Below are 12446 nucleotides of genomic sequence, written 5' to 3' on the forward strand. Positions count from 1 at the left end.
AGCAACCCTCCAGGTGGCTCAGATGGTAAAGTGTCTGCCTGCAATGCAGGAGACTTAGGTTCGGGCCCTGGGTCAGGAAGATCCCTTGAAGAAGGAAATGGCAACCCACTCCAGTACTCTTGCCTGGAAAATTCCATGGACAGAGGAGCCTGGTAGGCTACAGTCCATGGGGTTGCAAAGAGTCGGACACTAGTGAGTGACTTCACTTTCACTTTCATTTTTATGACATCTAAGCATATACATGTTTTATTACCAATGCTAACGTAAACTGAAAGCCCGTGGGCCTAATTCAGCCGTAAGGCATGATGTGTAAGTTGAAATATTGTAATTCCTTCAGGGGAGCTTGTACTACCCCAAATTGCCATAATATCCATCACTGAATGACCCAGGCACTCATTTCCTTTACCTGCTAGGCTCCTGTAGATGTCTGTGTTTTCTTGGTTCACAGGACTAATTTGAACAGCATCATTTTGTCAATAGTGTTAAACTTTGTTACTAGACCTCTCCATGGTAGTATTAACAGGAAGCACAATAAATGTAAACAAATGCATTTATTTTTTTATTTAGTTTCCTTCTCCCTCCTCTTTGAAGGAGGTGCTAATTATCCATAAAATGGCCAAAAGATCAACAGTAGAAAAGATAAAATAGCAAACCACAAAGTGGAAAATTAATAATCAAAAGTAGATTATACAGACTAGTAAATCAAAGGGTATTTCTGGGAAAGAAATGAGGTTATTGTTTGTAAACATTTTTATGGCCTTGACCATTGCTACAATTTTATTAGATGATGCTTTCTAATTAGCATTTCTATTGGTAAAGTTAGGGTAAGCACCAAATATCTGGTTTCATATTCTATTGCTTTCAAAACATTTTCCCCCTTTAAAATCAGAAAACTCCAATAGAAAAAAACAAAAATGAATTGACAAAAACTCTTAAGAAGCTAAAATTATCCTGTTCATTAAGCTGGGATACTAAAAATTCTGATTTCTGCATGCTAACAATTTCAGATTCTCCTTAGTTTGAATTTATTCCTGTTAAAATTTTCCTATCTATTGATTTTTCCCCATATACCTTCTATTGAACTCTCCAAGAAAAGCTTTGTTTTCTCATTTTGCCCTTATTTTCAAAATATTCCACTGAAAATAATAAAGGGTTTCTCCCAGGACTAGTTTGGAGGCTCTGTTATTTATGTTAAGTTGAAAGATTTTTCTATCCAAGATCAGGAGTTCCTCTAAGATCCTAAGAATCACCACTATTTGTTTTTCTCAGTGTTGTAGAAGTTCTTCGTTGTTGATCATTCAGATACTATCTTTCAACATTTCTCAGCTTCTTTGTCTACATTTCTTCCTTTTTCTTTCCTACTTGAACTTCTTTTACCTTCCCTTTCACATTTCAGTTTCCCCCCGTGAGGTTACGTTATTCATTTTTTTTTTTTCTGCTTTGTTAAGAGCAAAGAATCACATTTTTTACCCAGGCTATCTTTTCACTTTCCTTTTGTATTTTCCCAAACCTTTATCTCACTTAAATATATGAGATGAAAACATCTTATGGAAAATTGATCACTATAGATTCAAAACAAAATTAGCACTTTTTAAAATGATCAGGTAAATTTAAAATTTTTATTTTTTATTGAAGTATTGTTGATTTACAATGCGGTGTTGGTTTCAGGTGTATAGCAAAGTGATTCAGCTGTGTGTGTATTAAAAGATGTAGTTATGTTCACTTTTCAGTAGTTACTGTGTATATGGGCCATGGACTCTCCTCTTACCAGAAAGCAACAACAAAAAACAGAAATAAAAAAACAGAAAACCCACCCCTAAGTGTATGTTGGTGGAAGGAAGGAAGGAAGGGAAATTACCCTTTTTCTAGCGTGTGTGTGTGTTTCTCTTATGTGTGTGTGCTGTGTGCTTAGTTGCTCAGTCGTGTCCAACTGTTCACAACCCCCATGGACTGTAACTCACCAGGCTCCTCTGTCCATGCGGATTCTCCAAGGCAAGAATACTGAAATGGGTTACCATACCCTCCTCTGGGGATTGAACCCAGGCCTCCCACAATGCAGGTGATTCTTTAGCGTCCGAGCCACCAAGTTGGAGAGATGAAGGGAAATTACCCTTTTTCTAGTGTGTGTCTGTTTCTCTTATGTGTAGGTATTGCAAATACTTTCTATCTCTGGCTGTCTTTTCACTATCTCTTAGTGTCAATAAAGAGAAGTTTTTAATTTTAGTGAGGTCAAATTTATTAATTCTTTTGTTTATAGTTAATTTTTTATGACTTAATCTTTCCCTAATCTATAGCCATGGAGACTTTTCCCTATATTGTAAGCCTTTAGAGTTTTTTCCTAATTGTAATTCACTTGGGGCTTATTAATATGAGTGGTCCCTTTCACTTTTTTATATACAAATATTAGTTGCAATGATATTTATTGAATATTTTAGTTTTTCACCACCACTGCTGGGTGAACTGTCATAGCCAAGTGCCCGTATATGGATGGATTGGCTTCTGACTCCATTCCACCTTATGGTTCTATCTGCTTTATCAACAGACCATCTTAATTACTAGAGTTGTATAACAAGTTTTTTGATGTCAAGTATAACAGGCTTTCTCTGCATTTTCACATAAATTTTAGAATCACTTCATCAAGCTACAAACATACATACACACAACCCTGTTGAGAATCTGAATGGCACTAAATCTTTAGATACTTGGTATCTTTATAATTGTGTTCTAATCATCTATTTATTTAGGTCTTCTTTAATGCCTATTATTATATCTTTCCACAGAGATCTTACACCTTTTTTTTAAGCTTATTACATGTAGTTGGTATTTTTTATAATGGATAGTATCTTTCTTTCTTAAGTGTTCTCACTAGTATGTAGAAATATATTTTACTTTTATATATTGACTGAATCCAGCAGTTTTGCTAAATTCCAATAATTCTAATAATGTACTTATAATATCTCTTACCAAGTATAAAAATTTATCTGTAAATTCTTTTGGATTTTTCTGCAAATACGAATCAAATCTTGTATGACTATTGATAACATCTCTCCCTTTTCCTTTATCTAATTTCCATAGAATTTCACCTTCACATTATGACTTGTTTACAAATGCATTGGTTAATTTCCAAACATACGGATTTTCTATTATCCTTTTAACTAATTGTTATAGATTTTTTAAAAGTCTGATCAGAATAGATTTGTGAATGACTTCAGTCACAAAATTCACTGAGAATTGTTTTGTGGCCCAGCATATGGATTTTCTGTAAATATTCCATGTGAGCTTGTAAAGAATGTGAATTCTGCGGCTGTTGGGTGCAAATGTCTCATACATGTTCATTAACCAAACTTTAATTGTTTTGTTCAAATTTCTGTATCCTTGCTGATTTTTCTCTCCCTCATTAATTTTATCAAATATTGAAAATGGCATGTTAAAATCTAGTTTGTGGATTTTTCTTCTTGTGGTTCTTTCATACACATTCATACTTGTTATATATTACTAGTCAAATCTTTCATTACTATGAACTGATCTTTATCTTTAAGAATGCTTTTTGCCTTGAAACAAAAATAGTATAGGCCTAGAAGTGGGATTGCTGGATCATATGACAACTCTATTTTTAGTTTTTGAAGGAAACTCCACACTATCCATAGTGTTCTCCATAATGATTGCACCAATTTACATTCCCACCAACAGTGTAGGAGGGTCCCCCAAATAGATCCTTAAAAGGATTAAGAGTGTGAGTTTGGATTATGCAAAGCAGTGTAAATGATAATAATTAAACACGTAATTTAATTTTTCTTCAGTGGTATCATGCTGTAAATTAAGGGCATTCTGTTCAAAGGCAGCAGGAAGTTTCCGATAAATGTATATTGTACATCTTAACAATAGTCCTGTGCAATGCATGATTCATTTCCTCCAGCCTGCTATTGTGCTGATATTTTATTCATCTATTGTGAGGCATTTGGTGATTTCTCTTACCACGGTTGCTCTGTCTATGATAGGCAATCCTTTTGCATGAGTCTCAAAAATAAAATATAATACAACTTCTAATAGTGGGCATCTTCTTCCCTTTCTTATATCTTGTAAAGTACTTTATCGTTGCTTTCTAAGAAAACATGGAATTTAGGACCATCCACCTAGTGACAATTAACTTGCTTAACAAATATCAAATTTATGCTTTGCTGATTTGTTCCTGTCCCATCCTGCATGTGAGCAAACTCCAGGAGATGGTGAAGGACAAAGAAGCCTGGCATGCTGCAGTCCACGGGGTCACAAAGAGTCAGACACCACTGAGCAACTGAACAACATTCTGCATACATGAAAACTATTTGTTTCAATCCTAAATCACAGTATTATATTAATGACACTTAAACAGCAATTAAATTCATTGTCTGTATCAACAGTGCACACAGTTCAACCAAAGTGACATGAAGAGCTATGACTTAATTTTACCTCACAGGAAATGGCCATAACATTGTGACTGCTACCTGACAGTAGTAACTAGAGATGCTGTTGATCATAAGATGCATTTTGATTTCAGAGACGTTAAAACGCCAGAAAAAGTGTTTTAGAATCAACGTGCTCAGTTGCTCAGTCGTGTCCGACTCTGTGACTCTGTGGGCTATAGCCCGCCAGGCTCTTCTGTCCATGGGATTTTCCCAGCAAAAATACTGGAGTGGGTTGCCATTTCCTCCTCCATTAGAATCAACAAATGTGCGATTTTATTATTCTTGCTGCTTTTGGCTAAATTCCTTGGCTTTCCTGCAAATTTTTCTTCTAGTGCCTTCCATTTAATCTCTAAATTTGGCTTGTCATTAAACAATGACTAGTTTCTCTGCTCTCTTTTTCCCAGATAGTCCAAAGAATACCAGAGTCAGAGGTAAAGGAAGTGATAAGGCTGCTCAAAACGATCTCCTTCATTCGGGTGGCATGAAATCTGATTTCATCGCTAGACTTTCAGTCTTCCCAAGGATCCCCTTTAAAATGCAAAGACATAAGGGAGAGTTAACACTGCATTTACATAATTCCCTCTGCACTGTGAAGGATTTATCAGACGTGCTCTCTGACTTCAGTGACCTGGCGCCTGCAGGCTGAGTGTAATGGATTCCAGGGCAAATGAAAGGGGAAGTTTCAGGACAGCCTTAAAAGAAGGAGGCACAGTAACTAAAGGGGATGGAGGATCCTGAATAAATGTGAAACCAACAACTGTCTGAGCCTGGGTTGATCTAGAAGCTAACCCTCAGACAAAGATGCCAGTGCAAGAAGTATAACTGAAAGTTCATCCCCAAAACAGTTATGGGAGTGGGTCAGTGAGATGAAGAAGAGAAGGCATCCAGTAAAGGGTGCGCCACCCAGCCATTGGCTCAGATGGGCTGGGAGCCCCCAGGATAGGATAGAACATGTGCCTTAGAGTTATTTGGGCTTCCCAGGTGGTACCAGTGGTAAAGAACCTGCTTGCCAATGCAGGAGACAAATGTAAGAGACGTGGGTTCGATCCCCGGGTCAGAGAGATTCCCCTGGAGAAGGAAATGGCAACCCACTCCAGTGTTCTTTTCTGGAGAATCCCATGCACAAAGGAGCCTGAAGGGCTATGGTCCATAGGGTCTCAAAGAGTCGATCATGACTGAACTGACTTAGCACAGCACAGATTTATCTATGCCAGGGAACTGGAGTATTTTTATATCAGCTTTTGTCATTACTAGCCCTAAAGCAAAAACCCACAGACGCCGGCACTTTGAAGTCCACTCAGCTGAACTAAAGCCATAAGGTCCAAGGGGCTATGGGCAGTGCAGCCCCTATCTCTGCTCTACCAGCTTTCCTCCTAACCTCAATTTCAGAAATTTTTGATTTCTTACTTTTTAAAACTACCTGCAACCACACTACAGTCAAATGTTGATATTTCTTTTTTATGGTATCTCTGAGATATGAAGCAGTTATTTCCAACTACTGGGTAAAATGTTTTCATTCATGTTTTTATTGGCAATCTGCAATCTACTGCACGCTTCTGGCTGCCAGCTCACACTATCCCCTTTTATCATCCTGAATACTGCTGTTAAATCATGTTTATCCTTGCTCCTTACCAGCAGCAAACACACTGGCCGTGACAACACACTCTCAGCTTCAGCTTCTTATTATTTCCTTCTCTTCGTTCTAAGCACATGATTTTTCTTAAAGGCTTTTCCTAAGATTTCCTCACTAGAATTACAAGGATATGTCTAAGGCGGAAAAAAAAAAAAAAAAAAAACTAAATTGAAGAAGACCTAATCCAGTTGTCTTAAGGCTGATTTAGACTGGCCAGTCTAATAGATTTAAAAAGCAATTCTCTTTCATGATAATTAGAATAATAATGAAGTACCACTCCACATCTGTTAGGCTGACACTGACCACACCAAATGCTGGTGAGGATACGGTGCCACAGAACTGTCAAATGTGGAAGACACTTTGGCAGTTTCTTACAAAGCTAAAATCACCTTTATCATACAACCCAGCAATCACGCTCCTAAGAATTTACCCAAATGCATTAAAAGCTTATGTTCACGCAAAAATCAGCAAATGTTTATAGAAACATTATTTATAATTATCAAACCTTGGAAGCAACTAAGATGTCCTTGAAAGGGTGAGTAGATAAGCTGTGGTTCGTACCTCCATGAGGGCTTCCCTGGGGGCTCAGAAGTTAAAGAACCTGTCTGCAATGCAGAAGACTCAAGTTCGATCCATGGGTTGGGAAGATCTCCTGGAGAAGGAAATGGCAACCCACTCCAGTATTCTTGCCTAGAAAAATTGCGTGCTAAAAATAGGAGCCTGACAGGCTGCAATCCATGGGGTCGCAAGAGTCAGAATTGACTTAGAGACTAAACCACCACCATATTTCTATGATGGAATATTATTCGGATATAAAAAGAAATGAGCTTTCAAGCTACACAAAGACATGGAGGAAACGAAAACATATTACTACCTGAATATTATAAGGCAAAACTGTGGAGACAGTAAAAAGATCAGTGGGTGCCAGAGGTTTGCAGGGTTGGGTAGAAGGATGAATAGACGGGCGGCACAGGAGACTTTCGGGCCAGTGACACTCATCTGTATGATATGGTAATGGTGGACAGATGGTATGAGGCATAGTTAGAACTCAAAGACCCATGTAACACAAAGAACAAAGGGTAATGCAAGCTATGAACTTTGTCTAATAGTAATGTATTATTCTTTCATCAGTTACATACAATATACTACACTAATAATGCAAGATGTTAACAACAACGGAAACTCTCTGGTGGGGGCAGGGGGAGAGGCTAAGGTAGTATTCGGGAACTCTGTACTTTCCACTTGATTTTTCTGTAAACCTAAGACAGTTCTAAAAAAATTAAAAAGTCTATTTTAAAAAACCATCATTCAGAAGTCACAGTTTTCACATATCCTTATGCTTTTCCTTTGACCAAGAAAGAGAAAATTCAAATGACAATAGTTGCCTGCCTCTGTAGTTTAGCTGGCTTCACATTCTCTTGAGAGAAGTGGGAGAAAATAATAGCAAATGAAGCAACTGACAAACAACTAATCTCAAAAATATACACGCAACTTATGCAGCTCAACTCCAGAAAAATAAATGACCCAATGAAAAAATGGGCCAAAGAACTAAATAGACATTTCTCCAAAGAAGACATACAGATGGCTAACAAACACATGAAAAGCTGCTCAACATCACTCATTATCAGAGAAATGCAAATCAAGACCACAATGAGGTACCATTTCACACCAGTCAGAATGGCTGCGATCCAAAAGTCCACAAGCAATAAATGCTGGAGAGGGTGTGGAGGAAAGGGAACCCTCTTAACACTGTTGGTGGGAATACAAACTAGTACAGCCAGTATGGAGAACAGTGTGGAGATTCCTTAAAAAATTGCAAATAGAACTGCCTTATGACCCAGCAATCCCACTGCTGAGCATACACACCGAGGAAACCAGAATTGAAAGAGACACATCTACCCCAATGTTCATCGCACCACTGTTTATAATAGCCAGGACACAGAAACAACCTAGATGTCCATCAGCAGATGAATGGAGAAGAAAGCTGTGGTACATATACACAATGGAGTATTACTCAGCCATTAAAAAGAATACATTTGAATCCGTTCTAATGAGGTGGATGAAACTGGAGCTGATTATACAGAGTAAAGTAAGCCAGAAAGAAAAACACCAATACAGTATACTAACACATATATATGGAATTTAGAAAGATGGTAAGGATAACCCTGTATGCGAGACAGCAAAAGAGACACAGATGTATAGAACAGACTTTTGGACTCTGAGGGAGAGGGAGAGGGTGGGATGATTTGGGAGAATGGCACTGAAACATGTATACTATCATGTAAGAAATGAATCACCAGTATATGTTCAATACAGGATACAGGATGCTTGGGGCTGGTGCACGGGGATGAACCAGAGAGATGATATGGGGTGAGAGGTGGGAGGGGGGTTCAGGATTGGGAACTCATGTACACCCGTGGTGGATTCATGTCCATGTATGGCAAAACCAATACAGTATTGTAAAGTAAAATAAAGCAAAAATAAATTTTTTTTTAATGTTAAAAAAAAGAAAAAATAAATAAATTCTCTTGAGAGTCCCTTGGATTGCAAGGAGATCAAACCAGTCAATCCTAAAGGAAATCAGTCCTGAATATTCACTGGAAGGACTGATGCTGAAGCTGAAACTCCAGTGCTTTGGCCACCTGATGCGAAGAACTGACTCACTGGAAAAGACCCTGATGCTGGGAAAGATTGAAGGCAGAAGAAGGGGACAACAGAGGATGAGATGGTTGGATGGTATCACTGACTCAATGGACATGAGTTTGAGCAAGCTCTGGGATGGACAGGGTAGCCTGGCATGCTGCAGTCCAGGGGATTGCAAAGAGTCGGACACAACTGAGCAACTGAACTGAACTGAACTGAAATTTTCTCATCATCACAAAGATTTTCTTAATAAAAAAGAAGTGAGGTATAGATTCTCCATGGATACAAATTATTAATGCCCCATTTCTATTTATGCTAATAATAATACATACATCTTAAATGAACTTAAAATTAGCTGTAGATGTAAATAGTTTGTCTTGGTTTACTTTTTATTTTTGTGTTGGTTTATTTTTTAAACTAAAGAAAATACTTCTTAAAGGCATAATCCTTAAATTCTGAGTCTATTTCTGGCACCAAGTTCTGTGTCTGTGAAGGCTTAGCCTATCCTAGACAACTGCTCCATGAAGCGGTGGGAGAATTCTCTATATAAAGTCAGGGGAACCTGAGTTTGTGGTTGGCACTAGCTGTGTGACCTTAGGCAAGGGACTTCTTAACCTTCATTACTCTAATTGCTCCTTGAAAGTGAAAGTAAAGTCACTCAGTTGTGTCCAACTCTTTGAGACCCCATGGACTGTAGCCTACCAGGCTCCTCCATCCATGGAATTTTCCAGGCAAGAGTACTAGAGTGGGTTGCCATCTCCTTCTCCAGAGGATCTTCCTGACCCAGGGATTGAACCTGGGTCTCCCGCATTGCAGGCAGACACTTTACCATTTGCTCCTTAGTCAGCTAAGATAACAATACTGGTATCAGAGTCATTGTGAGGGGCATGCCAGACAATTGAGAAAGAGCTTTGTAACTTGTGCATGCTCAGTTGCTTCAGACTCCTTGCGACCCCTTGGACTATAGCCTTCCAGGTTCCTCTATCCATGGGATTCCCCAAGCAAGAATACTGGAGTACGTTGCCATGTACCTCCTCCAGGATCTTCCCAACCCACGGATCAAACCTACTTTTCTTGTCTCCTGCATTGGCAAGCAGGTTCTTTACCAGTAGTTCCACCTGGGAAGCTTGTAAAGCATGTAACTTACAAAGTGCTCTAAAAATAAAAGAGAGTTATTTTTGTTGTCTCATGGGGGTGTTGCTGCTGCTGCTGCTAAGTCACTTTAGTCATGTCCGACTCTGTGCGACCCCAGAGACGGCAGCCCACCAGGCTCCCCTATCCTGGGATTCTCCAGGCAAGAACACTGGAGTGGGTTGCCATTTCCTTCTCCAAAGCATGAAAGTGAAAAGTGAAAGTGAAGTCGCTCAGTCGTGTCCGACTCCTAGCGACCCCATGGACTGCAGCCTACCAGGCTCCTCCATCCATGGGATTTGCCAGGCAAGAGTACTAGAGTGGGGTGTTAGAAGAGTTTAAAGATCATAAATGGTAAATCAATGAAAAGAAGATAGAAATCTTCCTATTAGTTTCACAAAAAGGAAGAAAACTGACTAAAAAGCCAAAAAGACCAATTTGTTTTCTGGGAAATATACTTACATGAATATAAAAGAAACTCCAAAAAAAGATAGACTATGTATGGGGGACTTTCAAAACATTAAAGAGCAGGGACTTTCCCAGCATTTCTTTAGGATTAACTTGCACATGTGCACGAATACATAGCTGCTTTAAATTTTAAAAACCAATGCACATAAGCTAGCAATAAGAAATAATAATACAGTGCTCCCACCTGAGCATAATTCATAGAATCTTTGGAAGATAATAATCAATACTACATTTTCTAAGCAAATAGAAAGGCCTGAGAAGGAACATGATAAACTCTCATTAATGATCATCCTTGGGGAAATGAAATTGGGGGGGCTGGATACTTTCATTTTATCTCGATTCTTTGGTATTGTTGGAATTTTAAAGATACTTAAGTGTGTGTTACTTTTATGATTAAAACAAAACAAGTAGTGATAAATCACTCATATATACTCCATACCAGATCTTTCTCTTGGCTTGATTTATGCAGAGGTTTTTGTAAAAGATGAATGTTGGTTTTGAAAATGTGTCATTCAGGTGAAAAGAGAAAAAAGGAGAGTCAGAGTCTAGTGAGATCATTATAGTGACTAAATTTCAATGCTCTTGGGGAACTCACAGTCTTGTAATTAAGAGATAAATGAATTGCTTAATTCAAAGTGACAGGAACAGAACAAGGTAGATGCTAATAAACTCTACTTATCATTTATATGTTTGAACATAACAATACTAGAACCTGCCGTTTACTGAATACCTATTATATGTAGGGTGTATTATAAAAGGTGACAATAGTCTGCAAAGGTACCTTTTAGGAAGCCCAGAGGTCACGTCATTTGTGAACGGCACTGAACTCTAAAGTTAAGGCAAAGCAGTGCTTCAAAAGACAGGTGTATCTCATTCTATAAACCATCACCTTTCCAAATCACTACTTTTTCAAAATGCATTTCTTATTTAACTGGACCCCTCAGTCACAGCTGCATTCAATTTTACCCTCCCTGAAAATTATCTTTATAATATTTCCCATGATAAATCTGTTCAAGGATTAACCATTCTTTATGGAACCTCAAGATAGTTGCAGTGGTTAAACTAACCAACAGAAAACTACTATGTGTTTGATTGTAAAATTATTGAATCACATTTCCTGAAATGACTTCAGTCTTAATAACCTCTGGTTATTGTACTTGCTATTCATACAGGCAATCTGCCATGGACCCTGAGTGCTCCTGTGTGATCTTGCTGGTGTGCCAAGAATACAAAGCCTTGACCACTCATCACTCGTCTCATTTTAGGGGGGGCGGTGTATTTGCAGCAGGCAGCCTTAAGTTATGTGGTAATGTCTCCGTCTAGAGCAGGCTGGCCTCGCCTAGCTGTAAAAGCAGTGAATTCCTCAAGTTCAATGTTCTTCTCCTGTGACACAACCCATTGAGTGTGTTGACAATCATGGTGAGCACCCTGTAGTACCTGTGTTACTGTTGTAGGACCCAGAGGACAAAGGAAACTAATGCAAATGAGCCTGAAGCTCTGATTACTACTTTTGCCATGAATAATAAAATCTTTATTATTCGGAAGTCTCAAGTCTTTAACTGGCACAGGAAACAATAAGCTCATTTGTTAAAGAAAAGGGTAAAATTCCAGATCCTCCATGCTTCTCAATACCAATTTGTATTATAAACTTGTAACATTTCCACAATTTGTTCCTATGTCTTATTCCCAATCTATACTGGCATCTTCCAAAAGATGGAATTGGCTTTCTCCAAGACAAATCTTGTAGCAGCAGTCACCTTACAGGAACCTTGTAAATGCTTGCTGAATGGATCAAATGAGAAGATGAGTAAATTAGAGTAATTCCCTCCTAACTGAGAAAAAATAGAAAAAGCATATTATTCGATCTCAGTGTTAGCAAAGAGATTGTCTTTAAATTCTTCTGGAGTTTTTATTAATCACCTAACCCTATTAACCAGGAATATATAATACTAGAGTCTTGAGATTAGTTGGAAGAGGATAGCAAGGTATGAAACACTCCTGGAGATGGTGACTTTGCTTCAAAAAGCCCTGGTGGGATCTTCATCCTGGTTGACCACTATCACTGGTAGTGAGGCTGCCTTGGGGAGATTTGAATAGCAGGGATGATGCTCTGAGAGTCTCCTGCT

General features: G+C 38.4%; 1 protein-coding gene across 6 annotated transcripts in view; it reads right to left on the reverse strand.

Annotated features, from left to right (window-relative positions):
• The window catches only part of STAT4 (signal transducer and activator of transcription 4), a 104592-nt gene that overhangs the window by 44596 nt on the left and 47550 nt on the right, over window positions 1–12446 (reverse strand). The window lies entirely within an intron of this gene.

This window comes from Ovis aries, chromosome 2 (genome assembly GCF_016772045.2).
Source record: "Ovis aries strain OAR_USU_Benz2616 breed Rambouillet chromosome 2, ARS-UI_Ramb_v3.0, whole genome shotgun sequence".
NCBI classification, from domain to species: domain Eukaryota; kingdom Metazoa; phylum Chordata; class Mammalia; order Artiodactyla; family Bovidae; genus Ovis; species Ovis aries.